The sequence below is a fragment of the Hydra viridissima genome, unplaced genomic scaffold, assembly GCF_058129835.1.
Source record: "Hydra viridissima isolate aposymbiotic clone 2 unplaced genomic scaffold, HvirCarnegie_v1 scaffold_18, whole genome shotgun sequence".
Classification (NCBI taxonomy): Eukaryota; Metazoa; Cnidaria; class Hydrozoa; order Anthoathecata; family Hydridae; genus Hydra; species Hydra viridissima.
In genome coordinates, this window is record NW_028324317.1 from 262,512 (window position 1) to 279,797 (window position 17,286).

Here is a 17,286-nt window from a genome sequence, read left to right on the forward strand (position 1 = left end):
TTGGTCTCTATAGCCCACTAAAGTAATACTTCTAGATGTCGTTTTTTGGTCGAATGAGGAAAAAGTCAAAAGTATAATTTTTGCTTAAAATATGAGAGAATAACTCAAAATTTATAATTAGTTGGTAAATTATTAATTAATGTAAGAATATTAATTGGTAAGTTAATAATTAATGTAAGAATAAATTAAAAAGCAACTTAAACAAAATACTTTATTAATTGCAATTACAAACATTTAAAAAACAGGTTTTTGTTAAACTGTAACTTTTTCTTAAAATTTTCAATAGTTTTAAGTTATTAAATCAAATTAGAAAAAAAAAATAGATAAATAAACCGAACAATGCATGTGAAGAAAACACCTAAACAAAAAGAAAAGGCAACTGATTAGAAACCACCATTATTAGGTGCTATTGAGATTGATGAATCTTTAACATTAAGGGGGAGTCGAGGAAAAGATTTGCAATATGTCTCAAGAGGTAATATTCTTTGAACGCATATTTTACTAAACGGATATTTTAACTTAACGGAAAAAGAATAGATATTAGGAATAAGAGGGAATAAAACCTGAGAAATTCTAATGGCAGCCATTTCAAAAATTGAAAAACACAGAATGTGAGTTGAATTCAAGCCTAACCTTAATTTTTCAAAATTTTTTGAATTTTCCTTCTTATGTTTGTTGATAGAACTTACTGGATTTATCAAATGTTTACTTGAAATTTTAAACTAAATCTTATAAATATAAAACTTATGATAATTTATGCTGGTTTTAATCTCTTCGCTGATATATTTTACTTTTTTCAGAAGTAGAAAACTCGCAAGGAGATTGAGTACTAATCAAACCAGTTATTGTTCCCAATCTCCAATTGGAAAGGGTTTACTAAGTGTTTTGGGAATGCTATTATCCAATAACATGACTAAATCTTTCATTATTGAACAGAAATTGCAGTCTATTTCATACAGTTTAAAAAACTTTCTCTGAAACTGTTTTCATATATTATGTTTCTGGTATTAAATTTCTCATATTTAAGTACTGATATTCAGTTACAAAACTTGTTATTATTTAGGAGCTTTCTCTTCATTTTGCCTTATTTATTAAGTTCCGCAAAATCATTTTTTGCCTTGTTTATTCAGTTCTGCAAAATCATTTTTGTTTCTCCTTTTTTCCCAGTTTTTCTAATTATGAACGTAAAACTATTAAAGAATTTTGTAAAATTTAGAATATTGAAAAAATTAGTTTTAGAATTAAGTAACAATGAACACAAGTAGAACAGAAATAGATGATGTACCGGTTCATTTCTTGCTCAAGCATCTCCGTTTTCCTTACTGCAGATATTCTTTTCTTTATGTGAACAGATGGTTGATTGACGAAGCCAGTGTTTGTTTCTGCAGTTTCTCTTGAACTTAGTTAAACCAGGAATTTTAAATTGAAGCTTTAACCTCAACGCTAAATAGAAAAAATCTTAATTATGCAACAGCAAAGCATTAATAACAAGAAACAAAAAAAAAAACCATATCAAATCAAAAAAATTGATTTTTTTGGATTATTGTAGGCGCGAAAGTTCTTTCGAGTGTAATTAGATATACAAAATAGAAAAAAACATCTTACTCTTGTGAAACGTGATTCTTTCTCGAAAGAAAGTTAAAAAAGTTAAGTGAAATATTATTAAATTAAAAAAAAAAAGAACTAAAAAAAAATTTAACAAACAAATTCCACAATACATATTTATAAAACAATCTCTAAACACTTTTGCTTGTCTTCTGATATGAATACTATTTTACAAGGTGAAATCACGGTTGTGTGCGAAAATCAGGAAATTTATTTTTTTAAGAAAAGTATGTTAAACTCCCCAATGGATGACATTCTTAATGAGGCAACATTTGTCTTAGCGTTAAATAAAGAGATTTGAAAAAACGTAGCTGTTGACCATCACCATAATGTGGAAGAGAAAACAATCATATTTCTATTCTTGTGGAATAGTCTGCAAGTGTTTTCCACAGTAGATATTTCATCTAGCATGGGAAACATTTGCTGGCTCATCATCTATTGAATGTGACGCAAAGAATTAAATTCAATAAAAAGTAAGAAGCACAGACAAGTATGACGCCATTTTAAGATTTAAAAGTTTGTCTTTTAATAATTATTCAATTTTAGTTTGTTTATTTTTAGTTGGTTTGTTTTTTTTAATTTTTTAATCTCAGAGTTAAAGTTTAGCTGAAATAAATTTTATGAAAAGTTTTTAAGAAATTTTAGTGAAATTTTATATTACTTTAGCAGAAAAATTTACTGATGCATTTAAAATGTTTAAAAACTTTTGAAATCAAATCAAAAGATTTTAAAACAGATCTCTGTTATTAATGATAAATGTTACAAGTTGATCTTCACTCGATATGGTTTCCACATGAAAAAAGTTTAAGCTTTTTATTAATAAGTATACTTGTAATCATATGGCTGTGAAGCTTTTGAGAGAGAAAACCATGTGTAGCCAACTTCCGAGACCATAGCAGCTTGTTGTTGCAAGCTACATGTGACATTTTTTGCTTGTATTCAAATTGTCATAGTTTAAAAAAAGAATTTGCATACAAACAAAAATCCATATTGCGAAAAAAGGTTTTTAAATACAAAATTACAAAATTGAATAGAATTTATGAATGCTTTTTAAAGTAAATTTTATTTGAGTTAGTGAAAATGTCAAAATCTTTAGTAATTTGCAGCTGCACTCTTGATTAAGCTTAGACTATCTTCATTCATGTGTTATAAACTTACTTAAATTCACTTAAATTTTTATTAAATAAATTGCCAAAGTTTCAAAGCATTTTTTGCCAAGTAATTGTTTTAATGTTTTAAAAACTTTCCAGTACAGAAATATCTTTTTTTATTTAGAGGTTTGTTATATAAGGATAGTAGCAAACAATATTTTTAAACGTTCGTAAAGTGTTTTGAAATTTGGTTATTCAAAGTAAAGTTTTTTCTCCCAAAAGGAAATTAAAAAATCTCAGTTTAGTTTCAACTTATCAATATCTGTTTGCTCATCTCGAGCATGCTTGGGCAATAGTTTTGCTCGTAGAAATGCTATTTATATTTGCAATAAACGCAATAAATTGCCATTCCTATTTGAAGAAATTTTTTTTTCGTTTGCAAAGTGGACCTATAAGAAAACCAAAAGCATTAAAAAATAAAATCAAACTTTGATGCTTCGATGCATTATGTACATAATTGGGCCAAGGTAGGGAATGTCCGGGTCCCGATAGGAACCCAACTGGTATCGGACACTAATAAAAATAATTTTATCGGACTCCGATTACACGAACGGGTATTACCCGATAATGCTGATGAAATCGGGTAGTTGAAAATTTTCATATCCGACCCGGCTCAATCTTTCGGGTAACTTAAATTACCGGTACCCGAAAGTTTTTGATCCTATCGGTTTCCAAACCCGATTACCCGTTAAAAAAATAATTCCCAAACGGTACTATCGGGTATTCAGTGATAAAGGTCCATTTAGTTAAAAAATAATTGATATTTCTAAAAAAGTGAAATATAACCGTAATAATCGTAAATATTATATTTTTACTTCGCGTTATGCCAGTTAAACAAAATTTAATATATTTCCTCATACTATTCACGCAATCTGGTTGAAAAAATTACTGTATCTCACCCTTTATTTGAAATGCTCGGCTCTGATTGGTTGTAACGAAAAATTCAAGGTAAGACAAAACCAGAAAAAGCGATCATAATTCACCATTGTGTGTTTTCAGAATTGTTTCCTTTCCGTTTCTTGAAATGACGTTAGAAATGTTGTAATTTTAAACTTTTGAAATTAAAATTGGACGTAAAAAAGAAAAACATTTTGAAAATATTTGATAACCAGTGAAGTGCTCTGTCATCACAATATCTAAGCAATGTTGATATTGAAACGAAGAAGGAAGTGAACGTGAAAAAGAAAATCCAACAATATCTTCAGATCCAGATGACCTGCCTCCCCATGAAAGTGAAGCTGAAAAATCAGGTAACAAATGTTGAGGCAGTTTCTGCATGGATAGGAAAGCCAATGAAGTTTTGGGTGACAAAACGGAACATCTATCCATTTCTTTCCAAAGCTGCTTTTGCTATCTTGAGCATTCCTGCAAGTTTAGCATCCTCAGAGCACTTTTTCAGCGCTGTCAGTCTGACAGTCACGTCAGTCTGACAGTCACAAAATTGCAAGGATCCTTTGAGGGCTAGAAAACTGATTTTCATCAAAAGCAACTACTCTTAGTTTGAGAGAAAAATGCTGCTCAAATTCTACTCAGAAAAAAAAAACTCTTGATCAATTCCAAATGAGGAGCCTGATGATGACATCTAGGAAGCCCCTGTTGATGCAATTAACGTTATGGACATGTATGAAATCGAAGAAGACAATGAATTTGTTAAAAATGATTTTTTAAAACTTTTTTCAAATTTCTTTCAATTTATTTCATGCTAAGAAGTTCATGAAAACTAACTATACATCTCCAAATTTAAAATGGTTGTTTTGTAATCAGTGTTAGGTTAAAATTTAAAGGTGAAAATGCTTTATTTGCCAGTGCTTTCTTTCTATGATGACTAAGGCAACTAATGTGTTTAGAAGTTAACTTTTGGTACCAAAACTGCATTATTTTCACATCATTTAACCTCTTTCATTTATTCATGTTATTTAATTAACTGTGGACTCAATCTGTTTAATGAAATACATCTTTAACTAATGAAATACTTCTTTAATTAACTCCCAGCTTAAATAAGTTTAATTTAGTACCTTTTTTAAACTTTAGTTTATAAATTTTACAGGCTCTTCCAAAGATGCTAAAATTACTGTAAGCAATAACTTGTAGCAAAATTTTGTGACTTTCAGCGATTTTTGTGATTTTTAAATCTTTTACTAAGTATCGGGACCCGAACGATTATAAAGCCAAAAACCGAACGGGTTCGGGTTTTCGCATGTTAAAATGCTATACTTTTTTTTCGGGTTTCGGTTCCTAAGCTGTCGGTGCTCTTTAACCCGTTCGATCATTCATTCTGGTAATCGGGTGTTTAACGGGTCTATACCCAAACGGGTTCGGGACCCGAAAAATCTTTTGAAATTAGCCGTTCGGCGGCCGAACGGGAACCGATGACACTCTCTAGGCCAAGGCCCTTAGAAGCATTATCTGATTATCAATTAGGCCATTAATTAACGTTGGTTATTTTCTTAGAGATATATTAATGACCTTCCATCACATAAGATACAAGCTGAACATGCTAAAAAGTAAACATACCATTTCTATATATACATAAAAGGACTTTTCAATTCTTTCAGAATAATTATTCACATCAACTGAATCTTTCATCATATCTTCTCTACACATTCACATCAACTGAATCTTTCATCATATCTTCTCCACACATTCACATCAACTGAATCTTTCATCATATCTTCTTTAAACATTCGAGAAATAAGATTTAACCGAGATGAATGGTCCATGTTTACAAAATATCTAAATATAGAAGTGATGAAAGATGAACAAAAAAGTGCGCAAAAAAAACCGACCTCTGGAACAAACTTCTGAAAACGAACAATAAATTGAAGAACTCACACAAAAAAATCTTTCAGTTAGAGAAATTTTGTCTCATAAAATATCTGATTAAAAAACTGAACATTTCCAAAAAATTATTTTTCCTTTCGAATTAAATGTTTTGTTGAAAGCAACTAAAACAAGATTGTATCTGTCAACTCTGAAACAAATCGCTGCGCTTAAAAAGTCGTTTTAAATATCAAACATAAGAATAAAAAGAATAATATAGATTAAGGAAATGTGAAGGTTCTTTTCGTTCATCTTCATATTTCCTTTTCTGTTTTCATCATCAAATTTACTTTTAGACGTAAATCTTTTTCGCACATCGAGTGATATTACGTTAGCAGTTAACAAAGAGAAAGATGTGTTTTTCTTGTGCAGCTACCTAATATTGCTAAAGAAGATATAATGTTTCTCTTATAGTTATAGTTTGTATTTTATAGGAAATGTTTAGAATACCTTACGTTTGACAACTTTTCTTTCCAATCAGCAGATAGAAGCAAATTATTTAGAGAATTCAACGCGCAACTCATTTTCTTCATTTTTTTCCATATTAAATACAAGAACGTAAACAAATCTGTTTGCTTCTGTTAGCCAAATTTTGATAAAATTGAAATCAAGTATTTTAGTTTTTTCATCGTAATTTTGCATGTTTTTACAATTAAAAATAAATTTTAATTTGCAATAAAGAATCACTGTATTGTAAACTTAAAATATTTCGTAATACTTTAAATTGTTTAGGAAAAATAAAATAAAAGATCAGTTATTTAAAGAGTTAACTATTAAATTAAAATTTCAAAAAAAGTGTTTTATTACATATTGTTACAAAAGTGTTTTATATCTTTATATTTTTTTATATTTTGCGAATTATTTTGTGTAATTAGCATTTCTTTCTTTTCTCTTCGAAGTTTTCATAATTATTAAGATAATAAAAAAAAGTTAATTTTGTCATTAAAAAGGCAAAAATTCTTGAAGGTCCTCCTTTACTCAGTCAAAAAAAAAAAAGGCTTACATTGTCTATAGAATCCAAGAGAACATCATATGCAAGCTTTGATACTACATCATCTTTATGCAAACAAATCAATCTCCATAATAACTGACAAGCATCATCTGGAGTTGACTCATCTATGATAACTAATAGTGAAAAGAAGAAAGTGGAAAAGATTAAAAGGTCTAAAAGATTTTAGGAATGAGCTACATTTTTTTTTTTTTTTACATATTTTAGGAATTACTAACTAATTGGGGAGTGATGAGTCACTATATCAAATGGACCAAATTTTTACAAAGTTCCTTAGATTTTTCAAAGTATTTTCTATAGGAAAAATTGTATAACAATTTACATTTTATATAAAATATAAGAAGAACGAAACTATTGAATATTTGAGGTCAAGTTAAATACCTTTGTAAAAAAAAGAAAAAGAAAGTTAGAAAAAAACAACGTTAATCTTACGCTCATATTTTTCGTCTCCAGATGAAGACCAAAAGATGTTCACGGAATGGTTCTTTGAAGCGCAGGCGTCGATAACAGAAGACTTGAAAAGATCAATTGATGAACGAGAGTGGACTATTGAAATATGCGATGGAAAAACTGCTTGTAAAGTTTCACATACGGAATCTTTCAAGGAGAAATTTACGGACGCAGGACTCACGTTGGATGAATTAATTGCTTATAAAAATAATTTATCTGAAAATGAGAAAAATCTTCTCGTAAAATGTTCGACAAACGTCGGTTGTATCTTCTTAAATAACCTATTGCAAATGAATGGATGAAGTTCTGAGCAAATGATTGAAGATATGTTGATAACCATGATGATTACTTTTCGAATCAACGAAAGAAATCGAAGGTTTTGTCTTTGATTCGAAAAGACAAAACCTTCGATTTTACTCCCTGAACTATTACGGTTTTACTCCCTGAACTATTACAGTTTTACCTCAATGACAAAACAAATTTTAACGACGACATTTGTGAATGGCTTTTTAAATTAAACTTCAAGAGGATGTGGGTCATCACAACTTCTTGAGGTTCGAACCACGAACTTTAAGAAGTTGTGATGACCCACATCCTCTTGAAGAGTTTTTAATTTTAATTTCGAGTTATTTTTTTTAATCGGAGTGGAAATTTTGTTATTAAAACTTTGAAAATTTTTTAAAAAACCTTATTGTTTAAAGAATATAACTTTTTTATATTTTAAGCATAATCAAAATTATATTTAAAATAAAAAAAAAATTATGTTCTCGTTGTCAATGGCAACAGCGATGAACAAATTTTTGTGCCTTAAATTCTTTTTTTTTTGGTGAAATTTGTGAAAAAATCGAAAGAAAAAAAAGACTTTGAATTCTGAAAATCGAAAAAATTGTTTTCAATTCGATATTTATTTTAAATTCTAGCAGTTCATTAGAAATAAGTTTATTTCAATATCAGGTTTCGCCGGTTAAAAGGTTTAACTAAGTAAAAATTTTTCACATTGGAGAAAACAAGGTTTTACTTGCAAGTAAATCTGAAAGAAGGAACCCGGAAAAATTTCTCATTTAAACATTATCACAGACAAGAGTTTTTCATATTATAGAACGTTAAAAGATAATCACTTAGTGACGTTTAAGTCAACTTTCATCAAGACTGCACTCAGTGACTTACTTTTCCCTCTTATCATGTTAACGATAAATCAGCATCTGCTCAACATGATTATTCCACGTCTTCATGTGAATCTCAAAAAATGATAAATACTGAGTATTAGATTATTACAAAACAAAAATCGAAAATCGAAACTTTCAGAAAATTAATTAGTGTAGTTGCTTCTCCTTTTCTTCCACCTTTAAATTAAATACAAAAGGTTATCTATTTTGGTCGAGGGAGGGTTGTGCTACGTATAATTTTGCAAATGTTGAGTATTGACCAATTTTCATGATATTTGGATAGGTTAAATAATTACTAGCAAGGTCATTTTGTTTATTTAAAATCAAATAGATTAAATAATATCTTTCAGTGAACCACAATCTTACATCAATTTTTTGAACCTAGATTTCAAGTGTACATGCCTTTTGTTATTATCTTTGTTTCTACGCTGACTGCCAAAAAATTATTCTGAATTTGGTCCACATTGTGGAATGTAAGAAGAAAATTTTTTATTCAAATTTGTAATAATTACTTAGCAAGTGCTTTTAGATGACGACCACTCAAGGATAACATCACAATTTTAGGAGACAAATACCATGAGCCTTTTTCGAAGTGAGTTACCATCTTCATGATTCCATTTTATTTGAACTGTTTTTGCAATTACGTTTTTGCATTTGAATCATTGAGAACACCATTTTTTCGTTTGGATTTAAGCGACGTCACAGCGTCAATAAAATCTTGCTCAAACCCTAAAACTTCGTGTTAAAATTTTCATCATCAGATTTGTTAAACTTTTTCATTTTTCAACTTAACATTTTCTTGTTAGGATTACTCTGAGTTGAAGCATCGATTTTTTCTCTGTAAAACCATTTAGATACTTTCTTCGTACCGCGTGGTTTTTCTTTCGGCGTAAGAATCGGCGTAAATATTGCCATTTAAATTGTTAAATGAAGCAAGATTTGCCATATTTTTTAGTGAAAGAATTTTAGTCAATAATTTAGTTAATAATTTTAGTTAATTTTTAGTAATATTTTTCTGAATTGTTCACAAAAAGGACTTGTGACAAAATAATTAAATTTACAAATTAACTCATTTAAAAAAAAAACGATTAACGCATTTTATTGACAACTTTCATACTTTTCTCAGCAGTTGATTCTTTTTAGTCTCCATAACTTGGTACGTATGTTGCCAAACCATATTTATTTGCAACAACCACATGTTCTTTTTTTTCAAATAGCTTTTTACATCAGACACTTTACGTTTACATTTGGAAGAAAATCCTGCCATTTTTAAAGTCTCACATTCTAAACGCTTACTTCTCTTGTGTTTGTCGGTTGCTTGTAAAATACGAATTGATAACTGGTAAAATGCAATCTTTAATGCAAACAAAAACATTTTTTGTTTTACTAGATAGTATCTTCCTGCTGACAGATGCTTCCCGAGCAACACAAAAAAGCTTGGCTGACTGCATGAGGGCCACCGGTAACAGGTTCAGATTCTTGGTTCAAGTATGTAAAATATGTTGTTGTTTTTTTTGTATCAAAAGCTTCATTTTCCTATAACTTTGATAAAAGTGTGAACAGGGGGTTCAATAACAATAGAAACTGATTATTGTTGACTCTTTTGCGTTTCTTATTACTCCAATATTTAAAGGGCATCAGTTTTAAAATAGTTTATACGTCTTGAATCAGTGCAACTTAATGTCTCTAATATACAAAATTTTACCTTTTTTAAGAAATTGATCATAAGTAAAACTTTTGCAAGTGATTAATTAATTTTAACTCGTATCAATTTACTTTTAAAAAATTGAGGCTTCTGCTTTTGTACTTTTATTATTATAGCAAAACAAAACAAAGTTTGGAATTGCTGTAATCACATGCATTTTAATCAAAATTAATCTTTAATGTTTTAAAATCCTGTGGTGCCCATCATAAAATCCTGTGTTGCCCATCGGAACTTTAATAGTAAAATATCCTTTAAGTTTACACGGGAAGTCAGTTTTTATAGTCAATGTTTTAGCTTTCACGGTGCATAGTAACATACTCTAAGAACTTGCAACACATCCCCAGAAATTTTATTTTTGATTATCGTTAGAAAACATTTCCTCATTCAAAAAATGTAAACGACAACTTTTTTTATTGGGGGCCTGGGGAGAAAACACATATTTTAGGGCAGTGCACAGGAATTTTGTTGTTCAAGATAGGTAACTAAGAAGCATGTGGCATACTCAAATTTTTAGTATGTTGATACTGGTAGCAAATGAGGATGACTTGCAAAAAATTAGGGTAATTGGAGCTAAACCAACCCCGCCCCGATCCCTAACTGCCCCCTTCCTAGAACGACGTCTCCTTTAATCGTAAAATTTTTTTTGTTCTATCATAAACTAAATCAAAATTCATCGACAGATTTCAAATTTCATCAAAAAACCTCTTTTCGTTTAAGATTTATAACAATGCAAAGCTTAAAATTACCCCCTGAAATAACTTTAAATGGTCTCAACTTTTAAACGAAAAATTTTTTTTTAATGTAATTTGAAATCTTTCGATGAACTTTGATCTAGTTTAATATAAAACAAGCAAAAAATTTAAATGTGTTTTTAGGAACCATATCCTGGGGAGGGCTTTGGGGGATCTTCTCGAACACCACAAAATCGAGCCCATGCCCCATATTTAGGTTTTCAGAAATGTTTGTGATAGATTTATCAATTTTTTTTTTAAAGTTTTTAAAAATTTTTGTTTAACATTGAAATTTACAGACGGATTAATAATTTTTATTACTTTCTATTTACTTTTTTATTGAAATAAAAGCGAAGCAAAGCAACCTGTAATTATTAACAATTAGTAAAAGCTAGCAGTTGCTAATTGTTAACAGTTGCATAATAACTCTTTGCACGCGTTGATATACGAACTGAAAGCATGTTTTTAGCCATTATATTGACATGTGTTTATAGCCATTATATTGACATTTGATTGATATGACCGATATATCATGCTAATATTATCAATCCATATCAGAAGTTTTTATTTGAAGCATTCATTTAAAATGCCTAAACATGCAAAAGAACATAGTGATTTTGTAAAAAAGTTTTGCATTTGCTGCTTCAGGAAAGGCACGGATTTATGACCAATAAATAATCCTGAAACAACTTATTTAAATCTAAATAAAAAGAAAAATGACTACTCAAACCTTATCAAAACTATATTCTGGAAAGATTATTCAGCGGATAATCCTGACCTTCCTACCATGCTTTGCTCAAAATGTAGAAAAAGGCTTGCAGGGACTGATCCTTACTTCATTATGCGGCCGTGTTATGAAGGTAATTATAACTATATTGATGTTTAATTTACTTCATTTAAAATTTAGTTTCGCTATTTTAGTTATTATAGTTGCTATACATGTGCTATAAAATTTAGACCTAAATACCAGAGTTATTAGAGGGAAAAAATGTGAATGTTTTATTTGTGAAAATGGGCGCAAATCAAAAAAGGAAAAAATATTGGCCCCTATGGTTGAATGAGTTTCGGGAAAGCTTGTTTATCAAGGCGCTGAAGATGTTTCAAATAAACCTGCAGAAAGACTAGTTTGTCAACATTACTATGCCCAAGTGGGACAAGGAATTCCACATTCCTGTACGAAATTAGAAAGACAAAAGAATTTGACTGCCATTGTAAAATCAACATCCCCAACAACGCAAGGAAAAGTTCTGTCCAGCTCTATCAAAGATTTCAGCACAAATGTCTCAGAGAACACCTTAGCTTTGAAAACCATTGGTCCGAAGCAACTCACTGTCTCTTTCGGAAAGACTGAGGTTAAGAAACCTTTCTTTTCTTTAGATAAATTGAACAAACTTCAATTAAAACTACATTCCAGGTAAGTTTTTGTTGCTTAAAAATACTTTTAAAAATAAATTTGTTATGAGTTTAAAGCCAATTTTTGTAATAACTTTATTATGATTTCTAAGTAATCGCAACATGATTGAAGTTGCACGATTTCTGAGAAGTGAGGCAGGACGAAAAAGTGTGGAATCTGGTTTCAATATTAAACTGATTGAGAACAACGAAATAATTGGAAAATTATTCAATTGTGATAAACTCCCATTGCTATTAGAATTAATAGAAAGCGAAGAGGTAAGTAAACTATTTCCAAAAAAAAATTTTTATAGCTAGATTGCAATTTGTATTATTCATTTTGATTTTTTATGAATGTATAGTTAGTAGAAAAAGATACTCCTATTGTGTATTGCAATGACATTGAAGAACTCGTAGCAATGGTACTTCATCACAGAAGTCAAGAAACAAATGATGCTGATATCAAATTAGGTGTAGATGGAGGGCAGGGATTCCTAAAAGTTACACGGTCATTAACCCTAAAACCAGAGTTAAAAAATAATAAAATTCCAGAGAAACTGAGCAAGTGTGACGGATATGCGAGCAAAGATTTTAAAGATTCAAGCGTCCACAAAACTATTATATTGACCATTTTGCCTTCATTGAACAAAAAATACCATAATTTGCGGTTAATATTGGATAAGCTAAACATTTCATCCTTAGATTACACAGTATCTGAAGATCTAAAGGTTTTGCTTCAAATGGTTGGAAAACAAACTGCAACATCAAAACACCTAAGTCCGTATTGCATGACGTCATCTCCTGACTTTCAAAAAGCTGATCATTATACTCTAGAGTCTTTGTGTATATTGTACGACCAATGGATGGCTGGTGGTGCAAATTTAAAAAAAGCAAAAAAGTACACAAATGTTGTTAACCCCCCTTTATTAACAGGCAACAAAAACAAAAAAATACTAGAACTTGTAAATATTCTTGGTCTACATATACTGCTAGGTGTTGTAGACAAAATTTTAAAAGAGATTGAAAAAAATTTATTTGAAAACAAGGAGTCTGGGTTACAGTTTGTTAACCAATATCTGTCTAAAATAAACATCTGCAGAGTGTCCTACCAAGGGCAGCATTGTTTGGAAGGCAATGTTTGTCATAAATTGCTTAAAAGCATAGACAGCTTTGAACTGTTTTTTCAAGAGTTTAGTCTTGGAGTTTCCGCTGCCAAATATATTAAGGTACTTAGAGATTTTGAAAAAATAGTCCATGGTTGTTTTGGAAAATCATTAAGCTCCACGTATGTTAAAGATCTAGAGGAGTTCTCTACGAGCTATAGAAATCTAAGGGCTACAATTCCTTTGAAGGTACACATAATTGAGCAACATGTTATTGAATTTATCAACATGAAAGGTGGAGTCTTTGGTATGATAAATAACTTTTAAATTTGATTAAAAATAATTTATAATCTTTGTAATTAAATACTCTATTTCAACAGTTGAATTGAGAATTTGCATAATTTACGACGAATATTTATTAAATAAACTTGCATTTCTTTTGTACTTCTACTATTCTATAGGCTTAGGTTACTGGACTGAACAAGCTCTCGAATCCATTCATCAGGATTTCAATCAGTTTTGGCGAATGAGAAAATGTTGGAGAGCATAGCCCAAACTATATAGAGGCGCTGAAAAACGCTGTTGTTGCTTACAACTACAAGCACTTTTAAAGTAGCTTTCTATTTGCAGGAATGTAGTTTGTAAAAAGTAAAGTGTTAAATCTCCTATGAACAAACTTTTAGTATGACTTTAAAATGTAAAATATCAATCATAATGTAACCATAAAAATCAGAGTTTTTTTTTTTTTTTACTGTAATAAATAATTGTAGCAAACCCTTCTCGACCCCTAATAGCCCTCCCCAGGGCATGGTTCCTAAAAACACTTTTCAATTTTTTGCTTGTTTTATATTAAACTAGATCAAAGTTCATCGACAGATTTCAAATTACATTAAAAAAAAATTTTTCGTTTAAAAGTTGAGACCATTTAAAGTTATTTCAGGGGGTAATTTTAAGCTTTGCATTGTTATAAATCTTAAGCGAAAAGAGGTTTTTTGATGAAATTTGAAATCTGTCGATGAATTTTGATCTAGTTTATGATAGAACAAAAAAAAAATTTTACGATTAAAGGAGACGTAGTTCTAGGAAGGGGGCAGTTAGGGATCGGGGCGGGGTTGGTTTAGCTCCAATTACCCTAATTTTTTGCAAGTCATCCTCATTTGCTACCAGTATCAACATACTAAAAATTTGAGTATGCCACATGCTTCTTAGTTACCTATCTTGAACAACAAAATTCCTGTGCACTGCCCTAAAATATGTGTTTTCTCCCCAGGCCCCCAATAAAAAAAGTTGTCGTTTACATTTTTTGAATGAGGAAATGTTTTCTAACGATAATCAAAAATAAAATTTCTGGGGATGTGTTGCAAGGTCTAAGAGTATGTTCCTATGCACCGTGCTTTGCGAATTATTTGTTTGCTTATATTTTGCGAGCTTGTGTCATTTTGAATGTGTATTTAGATTTAATTCTGAATTTTTTATTTCTTTTTTTTTTTCGCTGCTTTGTTTGGTCTTGATTAGTTTTTTTGTTTTTTATAACCATAAGCTTCAGTAAATGCATAATTATAATAGGTTTACTGAGGGAGGTTTTTTGAAACAAATTTGACGGGTAGAAGTCGGAATATCTGTATCATGAATTAAGAAAATTGATGGTAACACGCATAGTTTTTGGCTAATTGGCGGTACCTTTGATCTATAACAATGCTTTGAACGTCCATCTATTAATACGTCCTTAATTTATATTTCAATAATTTATTCGAAATTTTAATTCCAATATCTTTTTATATCAGGCATTTATACATGGAGGTTTTTTGCTCAAAACAAACGTTAAGTTAGAAACTGCAGTTTGAAAGGATTTTTCATTAAAACCATTCATTATAAGCATGTCTTCCAAAGTTACTTTTAATTCGATGACTTGGCTTGAAAATCTCTAAACTATTTTGTGGTTGTCAAATAATAAAAAGAGAAGGAGAAGAAGAAAAGGAAAATTCGTTAGCTTGTAGATAATAAAGTTTGTTTCAAACTAAATTTTGTTGCTATTTTTTTTTTTTCCTTTTTTTTTTGTTCAAACATTTTCTTATATGACAATTCATTCCGTTTCAAGTTCTTTCTTTTCAGACATCCGTTCATCTTTTGACATCTTTTCTTTCGTTACGACATCTTATTATCTAACCATTTTTCCAATTGACTTGATTAATCCTTTTTGGTCATTTTTTTTAAAAAAAAAACTTTTTATTTGTTTTCAAATCAAAACGAAAAAATTTGATTATGCAAAGCTTAAATTTCCCTCTCCCCTCCCCCTGCCCATTTACTACCTAATGGGTAAATGTGGACTTTCTACAGTTTAACCATTTTTTCAAATCTTTATATTTTAACCATATGAACAACTATAATATAATTTTGTCATTTAATACAATTGTAACAGAATTATCAAATTTTTCTATTGTGAGTAATTGTAAATGAATTTTTTAACGCTCACCGTTGAACAACCATTAACAAGTGGTAAACTTTTAAGCATTGTTATTACAAAGTGATATATTACTTTTACTAAAAAAAATATCTGTAATTGTCGTGGAATGTCGAAGAAACTTTTATCAAAAGAAAAAAATAAGAAAAAAGACTTTACGAAGAAATTGGTAAAATTGGTCCAATTTGCTTTTTTTTTTTAACAAATCTATGGAAAAGACTTTAATGAGCAATATTCAAAATCTTTGAGATCTCGCAGGGGGCAGAACTTTTTAGCTGCCTAAAAATTACGTTTAAGGAAAAAAGCAAATTCTTGAAACATTTCAAAAAAGCATTTTTGACATCTCCTTTCTCATCAAATTTAAAGAAGATTTAAAGTTTTCAAATTATGTAAATACCTTAAAGAGCGTCATCCATCATTTTACTTTTCTCAATAATAACTTTTTTGTAAACAAAATTTTCGCTGTTTATTAAACCGAAAAACTTTGACTGCGAGGATATAGAGACTTAGAGAGTTTGTAAAACATTCTCTCAAGGAATAAAATGCATTTGGCCTTTGTGTATATAACAAAATATAAAATTCAAAAAAACGATTTTCATTTTTTGACTTTTGGTCAGGTTTGTCGAAAATTCCCAACTGTGCAAAGTTGTCAATGCTTCAGGAAAAAAAATAAATAAAACACATGTTCTCGAAGAGAAATTTGACAAAAACCTGTTATGATGCTATTTTAGCAACAACTAATGATATGTTGTTCACTAAATGATAATTATTATTACAATAAACTAATTTACGCACAATTTTAAGAGCTCAAATTTTATCGCTTGTGATGCGCGAATTTCTGAAATTAAGAAGTTAAAATTAATAGCAAACTTTACAAAAAGACGGTCGAAAAACTCCTTTTTGAGTTGTCTTGAGAATTCTATCAAAATGAATAATTATTAATGACTTAAGTTACTATCTATCCACGATGCCAGACGGAATTCACAGGCTGCATCCCAGTAAACATTAGACGTCCGGTGGACGGTTAACGATGTTCAATGTCTTCTTGGATATGCTCTTCTTTCTTACTTTTTCATTCTATAATGAAGAGTGCCACTGCGACTACCATGTCGAAATCTGGTTTTCAAACCAAATGTTAACAGAGAAAGTTAACCAAAGTTTTTCGATGCAGTAACTGAGTTAAGTAACTTTGGAGCCATCAAGTGATTTTCAAAGCACAAACTCAACAAATAAATTAAAGATGTCACAACTAACAGTTGTGTCGAAAGTTGATGTTAGAATAATGTTCGGTCAAATTAATGGAAAAACTTCAGTAGAAATTGATCAATTAAAAAATCATTCTAAAGTTTGTTCTAAGTAACGCATTTTGATTTTGCTTTTTGTACTCCTTATAAGATTTTTTTTTAAAGAACTTCGTTTTACTTGGTTCGAAACATTTTTTTGGAATTGAATAAACTTGGTTCACTTTTTCTAATTCCATTTTAAAAAAAGTTGACTGATTACACAGGTATACAAAAAAATTTTTTTACTTGGTTCGAAACATTTTTTTGGAATTGAATAAACTTGGTTCACTTTTTCGAAATCCATTTAAAAAAAAAGTTGCTTGATTTCACAGGTATACAAAAAAATTTTTTTTTTCTCTGGCATGGCATTTAAGAACAGTTTTAAACTGATTTGAGGACGGTAAATATAA

General features: G+C 29.8%; 1 pseudogene; it reads right to left on the reverse strand.

Annotated features, from left to right (window-relative positions):
- Nucleotides 1-17,286, reverse strand: part of LOC149876693 (uncharacterized) — a 615,724-nt pseudogene that overhangs the window by 47,628 nt on the left and 550,810 nt on the right.